General features: G+C 45.8%; 1 protein-coding gene and 1 long non-coding RNA gene across 2 annotated transcripts in view; both read left to right on the top strand.

Annotated features, from left to right (window-relative positions):
- The window catches only part of LOC109303522, a 19,521-nt gene extending 10,649 nt beyond the window's left edge, over positions 1 to 8,872 (top strand). Inside the window, exon 3 of the long non-coding RNA XR_002099148.1 lies at positions 8,803 to 8,872. This is a non-coding gene — a long non-coding RNA (uncharacterized LOC109303522). The remainder of the gene's footprint in view (positions 1 to 8,802) is intronic.
- EPHA6 (EPH receptor A6) overlaps positions 1 to 11,718 on the top strand; it is a 1,262,645-nt gene that overhangs the window by 672,227 nt on the left and 578,700 nt on the right. The window lies entirely within an intron of this gene.

Genomic DNA, 11,718 nt, shown 5'->3' with positions numbered 1-11,718 from the left:
TGATGCCAAGATGAACATGGGCCGGCAGTGTGGGGATGCAGTCAGGAAGGCCAACCGTACCTTGTCATGCATCCACAGATGCATCTCGAGCAGGTCCAAGGAGGTGATCCTCCCCCTCTATGCGGCACTGGTCAGGCCGCAGTTGGAGTACTGCATCCAGTTCTGGGCGCCGCACTTCAGGAGGGATGTGGACAACATGGAGAGGATCCAGAGGAGGACCACTCACATGATCAGGGGGCAGCAGGGCAGGCCCTATGAGGAGAGGCTACGGGACCTGAACCTGTCCAGCCTCCACAAGAGAAGGCTGAGGGGGGATCTAGTTGCAAACTAGTCAGAGGGGACCAGCAGGCACTGGTTCCCCCAAGCACTACCAGAAGTGACTAGAAATAACGGTCACAAGCTGGCAGAGGGTAGATTCAGACTAGACATCAGGAGGCGCTACTTCAGTTAGGATCTGGAACCAACTTCCAAGTGAAGTGGTGCTGGCTCCTACCCTGGGGGTCTTTAAGACAAGGCTAGACAAACACCTTGCTGTGGTTGTTTGACCCCAGTACTCTTTCCTGCCATGGCAGGGGGTCGGACTTGATGATCTGCTCAGGTCCCTTCCGACCCTACCAACTATGAAAATCTGAATAGCTGTGGTAGTCTTTGCACTCTTGTTGCTTAATTCTAGGACTGGAACACACTGTGTAAACACTTATTTACTTTTTTGATTGAACCAGCTGTATGCAGCTGTGCTTCTTTAAGGAGTCAATCTTACTAGAGTTTACATTAATTCACAGAGACTTCTGTGAATTAATTCATCTGTTTTGGCTGCCAGAACTCATTTTTTCCTACTTATAAAAGTTTTTCTCTCTCCATGTTTTCTACATCATTAATACCTATTACTATGCATTTTATTTTCAACCAAAGATTTTCCTTTATTCTGCCAATCTGTCTCTAACAGATTCATGAACATTCAATGGCTTTCTTAGATGTAGATGTATAACTTTAATGTGCTCATTGGCTTCCACTCGTCATCATACTTAGCCACTATACACATAGATTGATTAGTGCTGAGAAATACCTCAAATGCATTTGTTTAAACAGAGGTGAAAACAAGAGTACCTATTAGAGGCTCTAGAACGGCCTTGTTACACAGTCATTTTAGGCAGCTTCTGGAGCTCTTAACCCCTGGATTGGCTGTATGTTAACACCTTTTAAGTGGCTTAAAGAATTATTTGGTTTAAAGTTACCCCACTCCAGGGCAAGATTATTTCTAATCCACCCAATTTTGCTTCTGTTCCATTGCAGTGTGGCTGTTTCCAACAGCTGTTCTGCCCAAATTGAAGTCCACCAGCATCCCAGGATGCAGTGGGAGAGTGGGGATGCCTGGGTACAGCAGGGCTGATCACAGTGCTTTGACCCCCCCCCGCCATGGACATTGGGCAGAGAGAGTGCCAAAGCCATGGTGCCTCCTGCTGTCACCCAGATTGGCTTGTTGCTCCCACTGGCAGCAATACAGGAGGGCTGAGCTCCAGAGAAAAAAGGATCAGGCCTCTCTAGAGCTCCCCACACTGCAGCCTTGCCCTGCAACCTCTGAGAGGCCAGATTCTTTTTTTCTCTGGAACTCACCCTTCCTGTACTGCCACCAGCTGGGTGCCACTTGAGCTCTGAGGGCCTCAATATTTTCTTCTCATGAGCTCAGACAGTGCCCAGCTGGCTGGTAGCCTGGGTGGGGGCAGCATGGGGTGGCAGGCCCCAGAGAAAAAAGGATTGGGCCCCTCTAGAGCTTGCCTCCTCTCTCCCCCGGTGACTCCTGGGCTGCCAGCTGGCCAAATGCTCCATGGGAGTGGAGGGGGGCAGCAAACTCCAGATAAAAAAGGATCAGGTGCCTTAGAGCTCAGGTGGCACCTAGCTGGCAGGCAGCCCAGCTGGTGGTGGGGGTGGGGTATGGGAATGAGTTCTGGAGGGGCCTGATTCTTTTTTCACTGGAGCCCACCCACTTATGCCATCCCAACCTGGGCTGCCAACTGGCTGGGCACTGCCTGAGCTCCTAGGGGCCTGATCCTGTTTCTTCTAGTACTCAGGTGAGAGGCAACCTCTGGAGAAAAAAGTATCAGGGCCTTGGAGGTTGAGCAGCAAGCCAGTCCAGGCATTAGCAACACATGCCAATGGTATCCCAACTTAAAACCAAAGGACTGACAGTCTACTTTTATGAAAACAGGTTTTTCGGTGGTTTTACTAGGCATGCTAGTCATTTTTTTACTATACACTGCTTTGCTTACTGAAAATAAATTATTTTTTACAAAAGACATTTAGGAGTAGTCCTTTTCACTTTGCATTCACAGTATACAAGAAGACTTGTCGTGATTTCATTTTACTTGTGAAACTGAAATAGTTATGGATCCAGAGGTGCTCATCCTATGGAATGATTCCCAGGAAGTCCTAGTGATTTCCCAACGTAAAAGCAAAATGTATTCCCTGCTCCAAGTAACTGAAAGCCAATTTTTATGAAAATGGGTTCTTTCTCAGATGATGTAAACTATGCCAGTTATTTTTACTATACTCTGCCATGCACACTGAAAGTATACTCTTATTTTAGGAAGATTATTTCAGTCCAGTCCAATCTTGGTGATTCTGTTCTAAAGTCATGGCCATAATTATATATACATTGTTACAGATTACATTATGCCTCTGAGAGCAAATAGAACATTGGATTAAGGATCACCCACTGTAGTCCTTTGACTGGCTGTAGTAGTCAGGGAGGATGGATTATGCCTATGGAAAAAAAGATTCAGATGTAATCTAACCAGGGCCAATGGTGAGAGTACCCTCAGCAATACTGCTTGCACCACATTTGCAATTTAATTGTACATGTAAAAAAGGTACATTGTGTGCATTGTGTGTGAGCATCCATTTACACTTATACATGCCTTGCCATTTTAATTGGGTTATATTTAATTAAGATACTGCATCATTATAGGAAAGCATAAAGAGGTTGGGAAATGGACTTTGGGTGTCTGGCATTTTCAACATAATTGATCAGCTTGCTGATCACAACATAATCAGTGTATTTGAACATGCTGGTGAAGGAGGTATACACAAGCTCTCTCCCTGCTAGGCATTGTTCATAATTCATTCATGAAGGAAATAAATGGAGGTTGTAATTTATTTTTAACTTACTCAAAAGTATTTACTTCATTTTGTATATTTTAACATTTTTTTTTATATTTTTATAAAGTTAAGGGGATTCAGCAAAATAGATGTGGCAAAATGTGAACTCTGGAGTGTAATTAATTATTCAACATTGAACTTGATACAGGAATATTGAACAACCTATGTGCTGGATATTATGTTTATAAGAAGCCAATTTTCCGTCTCTCTCAAGCAGTGACTCTTACTTCAAATAAGTATCCAAGTTAGGCTTATATGTCACAGTCTAAGTATATACAAAAAGGCTGCTATGGTTTATTCTGTATAAATAACAGAGCTTTCCTAGGTTTTCCTGATGCTTTCTTCATTTTTATCTCCTGAGAAGAGATGTGTAAATAATTGATTTCTTTTGGTTCACTGACCAAACCAAAACTATTCCTTTTTTGAGCTAACCTATTTTTTTCTGGAAAAAAAAACACACCAAAAAAGAGTTTGTTTGAGGTCAAATCAAAGCTTTCATTTAACCTGAAATACAATGTTTAATTCAGCTTTTAGGGGGAAGTACTTTTTTAATTCAAAATTAAATGTTTTTCAAGATGAAAAATTAAAATGCTTCAAAATATTTTTCAGTATTTATCCATCTAAACAATTTGATGGGGTTGATACAGACTTGCAGATTGTTTCAGTCAACACACATATACTATTTTTGGCAAAAGTTTTTACCCCAGGAACTGTTGTCCAGCTCTGTGCTTGAGCACTGCCTTTGAGTTATCCTCCCATTTGTGACGTTTATGTCATTGTACCATTCTTTCAGCTGTCTTTTGTCTTTTGAATAAGGTCTTTTCAATGTGCCATGCAAATGCCCTCCCTCCCACAAATTCCTTCTCTGGGACGAACTCTGACTTAGTTTTCCAATCTCCACTCTGATGACATCTGGTTCTCTTTCCTAACTAAGTCTAAAGATCCTGCCCTAAAGATGAGTTTTACTTTTACGGCTAGTTTTGAATATATTCAGGAAGCTATAAGAACTTTTTCATTCTTCTCTAAACTTATTTTTGAAGTTCATTCACCTCTACTGCCAATCTGTTTTTAAAGCAATATTCACCTGAAAGGCAATATCACTTGGAGAAAAAAAATAGGTGTTAGACTTGTTGGAGAATTCATTCAAGTGATTGAACTGCATTGTCAAAAAACAATGATTCTAAGAAGGCCTGTATACCACAGCAGGTGTTTCAATCAACAAGTTCTAATGCAAGTGCCTCAGAACTGTGTGTCAATTAAATTGCTCAGCAGATTTAAAATTAAATATATGTGACACTAGCTATATTTATACTCTCCTTTTGGATCTACACTGTGTTTACAAGGATTTTATGCCATGGACTAATGAAGGGTTGGCAATTTCAGCAATTATAAAGCCTTTTAGTGTCAGTCATTAAGTAAAGGATGCCATTTGATGATTGATTTATGCTTGCATAAAATAAGCTAAGGAAATACGAAAGTGTCACTTGCTGCTTTTTTGGAGAAAAAAAAAGTAGGCCTGACTCTAAACATATATCTTTGATTTGATTGGTGTGAGTGCGGGAGGGGAAGTGGGAAGGGGAGGGGAGGGATCCTGGAAGAAACAACAATATATAGAATGAGACAGAGGGAAGTTGTGGAACTCACTGAAGTCCATGCAGATATTGTCATTAACTTCACCACAACCAGGATTTCACTCAAAAGTTAATCTTAATTTTATTTCTACAAAATTGAAATGCATTTCTTAAGGTTGCACCAAAATTTCCATATTAAAACCTCATCCAGCATAAACTGTTATTCTATCTATGCCACATGACTAAGAGAGAACTACTTGTTTTTCTGGAGATTGTTTCTGAATTCTGTGGCCAGGTGCCAACATTACACTTTTGCCCATATAAGTGATCGGAAACTGCTTTATACCCATAACAGAACAGAAGTTCAGTATATATAGATGTCGCTGGTAGGTGTAATAGGGTTTTGGCCCCTTCTTGGCTGGTACCTTCCTCCCCAGAGACGTCAGGGTGAGATCCAAATTCGGCACCACCAATGTGGTTTGGGTGCTGCTCCTACTCACCTGCCACGTCTTTGATGATTTTATTTTTCTTTTTGGGAGGCAGTTCCCTGTAGGTGGCCTGAGGGGATCTCAGCCCTGGGTTTCTTCATGGGGCTCCAACCTTCCCTTTACCCCACCCTTACCACATCCATGGCCAGGGTGGACTCTGCTCTTACTCTTAGATGATCCGGTCTTATCCACTCTGCCTGCCTCCAAGGGCTGGATCTTTCTGCCCATCGGTCTTCCCAAGGCTGTCCTTCATCTACGGACTGGAGCCTGGGCAACTAAACACACAGCCATCCAGGGTTAACTGTAACTTAGGAGAAATTGAACGTAAAGGGTAAGCGTCCACTAACAGGCTTATGGGATCTTGTCTCCCAGGGCCTTTGGTCTTCCTGAGGACTCTGCTGTCCCTCTTTGCCTCGAGTGTCTGGGAGGGGCAGCCAACCTGTGCCAGGCCTCTGTTGGCCCTCTCAGGGAAACCTCCCTCAGGCTCATGTCCCTTCCACTTTCAGGCCTGTCTGAGCTGCGGCTGGGCTGTCTGGGTCCCACCAGCTGGTGTTGGCTGTCCCCCCATGCACAGGGCTCCATGATCCTCTGCGCCTCCCTTACTGCTGTGCTGCCTGGGGGTGTCAGTGGTCCCTCTGGGCTGTTCCCTGCCGCAGTACTTGGGTCTTCTGTTGGAGCCTCATCTCCCCTTTCTGGTGTCCTGGGGGGGCTGCTTTTCTCTGGTGGAGCTCCCCGGCATCCCTCTGCTCCCGGGGCTTGAATTCCCCAGCTTGCCTGCCAGCATTTCCTGGCAGGTGCTCAGCTTCCTGCCCCCATCCTCAGGGCTTGCACTCTCCAGGTCTTCAGCCGGCATCTCCCTGCCAGCATTCAACCCTCTTTCTCCCTGCCAGTGTTCAGCTGAGTCCCCAGCTGCTTTTTGAGCAGCCCGCACCTCTCTGAGGCCACGCCACATGCACCCGCTGATTTGCAGGCTCAGGCAGCTCCAGAACTGCTGAGCCTGTTCTCCCTGTCCCAGAACCTCTCTCCAGCTGCTGCTTTTTGTCATCCCTGCAGTAAGTATTGGGACATCAGGAGACACATCAGGAGGGGTCTGGGGTATTGGGGTCTGGGGTATTGGGGCACGTCAGGAGGGGTCTGGGTCAAGTCAGGGGGACTTTTGCCTCCCCTCTCACAATAGACTAATGAAAAAATGGTAGAACCTGGTCTAAGGTTTCCCCCTACCACCAAGGGGCAAATGTGTGTTCTGTTTGCTGTTTGGTGTCAGTGCCAGAGCCACCTGAGGATCCACACCCAAGACTTGTAAGTTACAAGGAAGGGGAATTGGATTGTTTTGAGCAACTAGGGCTTATGTGGATCTAGCCCCACTTTTGCACCAAAGCCAAGTGTGGTGAGGTGGGAGGGAGGGCGTTAATTTTGTAAGCAGCAAATATGTCCACTGCTTGCAGTTGCACAGTGTTTCGCTTAAATGGGGGTGAACATGCTGTGGCCTCTTTTAAAGTTGCTTGGTGGGATAGAAGCATTCATTTGTTTAACAGCAGGAATTTGTGCTGCTGAGATATGTACAATGAACTCCTTAGTGGACTGGGGAGACATTTGGGTTCCTGCATAATCATCCAGAGATACTGCTTGGTGATTGCCAAGAGTTCATCCACTACAGGTAATGGGGATGAGCTCTTTGACCATGAACACCATTTTTTACCACATTCCTGTTACCAGCTACCACATCCACTGGAAGGCAGGGACATACACCTGAAACATGGACACCAGCACAGACCAGAAATGGGTGAATATGTGAACTCCACCTAAGGCACCAATGATCAAGAGAAAACATGATAGAGGTTTTGGTGGAGGCCTCAGAATCATGAGTACTGTCCATGGACAAATGTCAGGGTGAACTCTGAGGTGTGTATAGAAAGGTTGAAAAGCAAGAGACAGCAGCTCACTGGGACATCATGGCCAGCACAAGGGAATTCTTTGACATGGTCAGACAGTGCCATCAGGATATCATGGAGTGCTGGCGAATGGGGGACACGTTTAGAGAGCAGCTTCTTAGATACGTGACCCCAGCTGCCATTTGTGAGCTGCCCCTTGCTGGGAACACCAATGAGACATCCACTGTGCGTATCCATGAGCAGACCCTCATAGAGACCCCTATCTGCGATCATCCCCCCCCATATCAACAACCTCAATTACACAATGTGCCTGTAATTGTAATTGAGCAACAACCTCAATTATGACAGTGTGCCTGTGAGCAAAGGGGTGCTCCTACTCTAGCAGGTCAAGGAGAGCACCACTATAATTTAGGGACAAAGGGGAGGGTGAGACAGAGCGGGGCACTGGGGGAAAAGAAGAGCTATGATGGGTGATGGGCTTTTAGTTGTTAATGCTGTTGCTTCTGTAGGAAACTGGGGAGTGGGCATTGTGTTCCTGCATTATTTCAGTTCTGCTTTGGTTACTGACAATAAAATAAATGCTTTGGTGAAATTAGAATTAATTTTCATCCATGTCTGTTGTCTACAGAAGTGGAAGTGGTTGTACGGGCGTGGGTTACTTGGGGGCTGGGGGGGGATGGAGTTGAGACAAACCAAAGAAAATAAGGCTTGTTTCAGATACATTGCACTCATGAAAAAGGACATGCCCACCTCTGGACTGAGGGGGGCAGGGGTTTGCCCACAATATAGGTACCGCAGGGTATGGAGGTGAGCTATAATCAGGGCTGCTGCACAGAGCCCATAACATTTTCTCTGAGCACATGCAGCTTCTCAGTGCTACCTCTGACCACCCAAGAGGGAGAGCTTGGGAAGGTGGGGCTTTCAAGGCCTGGGCTTTTATTATTGTGATCAGAGAAAGACACAGTGGTCAAACCAAGCCTGGGTGGTGGTGGGCTGGCCCAGAATTTATTCATGTGGGAAGCAGTAATTGGGTAGGTGCTGCACAGTACACATAATATTTTCTCTGAGTGCATGCAGCTTCTCAAGGATCAAGCGTTCAGCTGGTGATTGGCAGTGGAAGAGAACAAAGCAAGTTCAAAACCAGACAGGCAGGAAGGCTTGACTAACTGCTAAGTGCCACTGGAGATCTTCAAAAGGAGACTGGTCGCACATCTTGCTGGGGTTATTTGACCCCAGCAGTCCTTCCTGTCCAGAGCAGGGGACTCAACCCGATGATCTCAAGAGGTCCCTTCCAGCCCTAAACTTCTGTGAATCTGTGAAAGACAGGTGTGCCCATCAGCAGCTCATTCAAGCCCCTCACCCTATAAACCGGCAACCCCCCTTTCCCAACCTTTCTACACTTCCCCTCTTATACACAGGGAACATGAATTGAGGAATCAAACAAAGCAAATAGAAATCTTTACTTACAAACCAAATATTAACCATAATTAAACAAACCACAGAATAGCTTTTATAAGATAATCATGCCCAATTACTACAACAGAGGAATTTCTTTTTACTACTGTAACAACGCATGATTCATGAAAAAAACTTAATCTAAACAGTAATCATTTCTAACTAAAAGACTTTGGCTCTAAGGTGGACTTTCCAAGCTTGACTGCAAACTAGTGAGTGGCAGAGCACAAACTGTACCAGTCTGTCCTGCTCCTGGGCAGGAATGGAGCTGATGACCAGCAGGTATAGTATCATTGCAAGGAATCCAGACATTGTTTGCTGGTCCTCCCGGGTCTGAGAATGCCTCCTGGACTTGGGATGATTTTTGTCGCACTGGACGGCCATGAATCTGCCCACAGACAGATCTGTCTCACCATCTCATGCAGCCAGTGATCGCCATCCCTGAGGGTGCTCACAATCTGTCCATGCATGCATCAGCAGCAGCCTGCCTCAGCAGCCTCTGTGTCCTCGGCAGTAGCATTGCAAGCAGAACTGAAAATCAAGAAGTTCAAGAAATAGAGTGAATTAAGGATGCTTGGTGCTCTACAAAGACTCATTCAGTTAGTCTTGTGAGTGGATAAGAAGTGGTCAGCCCAAAATGACTGAGAAGGGGTGCCTGGGCACAGGTGGTAGCAGGCACTGAGTGGCTGCAAACAAGTGCCCACCCACTTGGCCACCAATGTGCCTTCCTGATGTGTGTTGCTCTGCACTGACCACTAACTCTTGGGGTCTTTAAAGCACTGCCCTATGCCATCCCATCCTGAGCCCTTCACCTCACAGCCAAGCCTAATTGCAGCTGTCAGTTCAGGTGACAGGTGACTTAAAGAGTCCTCCTCAAGGCTTCACATATCAGGTGTGGAGGTCATGCTCCATGATCTATTCTCATTGGAGGAAGCAGCAGGTGACATGACTGGGACCCTGCTGCTATCTTTTCCATTGGAGCCCCTGCAAGTCACAGTGGTGGTTGGCCATATCTCGGCAGGTGAGGATGCCCCAGAGGCTTCTATCCCTGTGTGATCACAGCAATTTAGTACCACCTTTAGTGGCTGGAAGTATCTGTAATGGGCCATGTCATGCAGTGGAGTGCCTTGCTACTCTGCTCTGGCAAAATCCCTGAGGAGAGCAGCCCGCAACATCTTTGCCTTGACATGCACTGGACCACCATCCATCCCGTTGTGCCCCTGCTCGCCCATTCTGGAAATGTCAAGGTAGATGTGCCAATTGGCCCACAGACTGCAGACAAACGGGTGCATGACCTCAGAGTCCCCCAGCAACTGCACCAGGATCTTTGTTTCAATGAAGGTCCAATTGCACCTAGACCTATGCGACTCATTCCATTCCCCCTGAACATCAGACATCTCGGATTAATAAGGGGTACCCTAAGGAGCTGTGTTCTAAATGTCTGTTTTAAGGTGTCAGGGCCAAGGGAAGTTCACCCCTCTCCCACTCTGTTTTTGCTGGGCAAAGTTTGGACATCAGACATGCTGGTGTCAGGCAGGGTCAAGGCACAGAGGGGGCTCTGCACCAGTGGCAACCTTGTATCTTATGGGCATAATTATTCTGGATGTCCTTTAGTCTTGCTAGGTCTTTTAGCCCTGGCACAGCACCAGGCTACCCAATGAGCCATGTACTGAGAGTTAGGCCCTTGATGAGTGCTTACAGGCTCCTTGTTAGGGCATGGCACAACAGCAGGCTACCCAGCTGAGCAGTTCAGACATAGCTGGTGAGGGAATGAATGCTGACACAACTCACCCGCTATTCATAAAGCTGGTGTGCTTAACGCTCATGCTGGGTCACAGAACTCCACTTGTCAGCTTTACATAAAACCTACAAGTGAATTAATGGCATTAGGGGGGACAATTATGTCACAGCCAGCAAAAAAAGGGATGTTTTAGAGGTGCAGGGTGGATGGGAGCCGGGCAAAGTCTGGGGATTTTTGCTGGGCACGCAAGAGCTATGCTCTGTTTTGGCTCCAGTTAGCGCCCCCCCCCCCACTTCGTGTCCTAAAGCATTCATTACATGCAAATACCTGCAAATTGTAGTGACACTTGGTGAACAAGGGGGCTCACTATACAAAAATTGTAACGACACCCAATGGACAATTCAGTGAATTACCACATACACATGACAGATTAATGGCTGCACCATTCCAAATTGCATCATCACAAACTAAACTACATTGGTATGGGGATTAGTTTATGATGACACAAACTCATTTAAATTGCCAAACACTCTTGTATATGTAAAGTGTGCGGCCATTAAGCCACACAGAAATGGCAGTTTTCGTCAGGTGTATAAGCGCCCATAGTTATCAAAGTTTAACGAAGAAATAAGAGCAGTTGTTAGAGGGAGAATAGCTAGGATGTTTAACATCAATGAAATAAAGAGTTATAAACAAATATAAATCCTCTGGGTAAAGCATAAAGAGTTTTAAAAGTCAGGACTGAGCTGTAGAAAGCGAGTTTCGTTTATTCACAAAGCATGAATTTCGAAAGCTGCTGACAGCTGTGATCTCCTTTAAAGGTTCTGTTCTGTAATGTATATTAAGCAAGTGACATCTTCTCTGAATATGTAGTTTCCTAAATATAAACAGCAAAAGATATAACGATGCATAACATGAAACTTTTTGGATAAGGATTAGAATTTAGATCTTCTCCCTAGATTAGTGCTGTAATACTAACACTGTCCTGGGGAGGACCGAGTTAGAGAGCTTCTGGAGGGGCTGGACATGTTCAAATCAGCAGGTCCAGATGCTGTCCACCCCAGAGTGTTGAGGGAGCTAGCAGGGGTTATTGCAGGGCCTTTGGCACGACTTTACGAGTGCTCATGGTGCTCAGGCCAGGTGCTAGATGATTGGAAAACAGCCAACGTGGTCCCCATCTTTAAAAAAGGGAGGAGGGAGGACCCGGGCAACTATAGGCCCATCAGTCTTACCTCAATCCTAGGGAAACTCTTTGAGAAGATCATCAAGGAGCACATCTGCGATGGGCTGGCTTCAGGGATGATGCTCAAGGGCAACCAGCACGGTTTCATTAGGGGCAGGTCATGTCAGACCAACCTGATTGTCTTTTATGATCAGGTCACAAAAGCATTGGATGCAGGTGTCACCATGGATGT

Source organism: Gavialis gangeticus, unplaced genomic scaffold (assembly GCF_001723915.1).
Source record: "Gavialis gangeticus isolate Ggan-Ray unplaced genomic scaffold, GavGan_comp1, whole genome shotgun sequence".
NCBI lineage: Eukaryota > Metazoa > Chordata > Crocodylia > Gavialidae > Gavialis > Gavialis gangeticus.
Note: the sequence above shows the minus strand (reverse complement) of the source record. Positions and strands in the feature narration are given on the sequence as shown.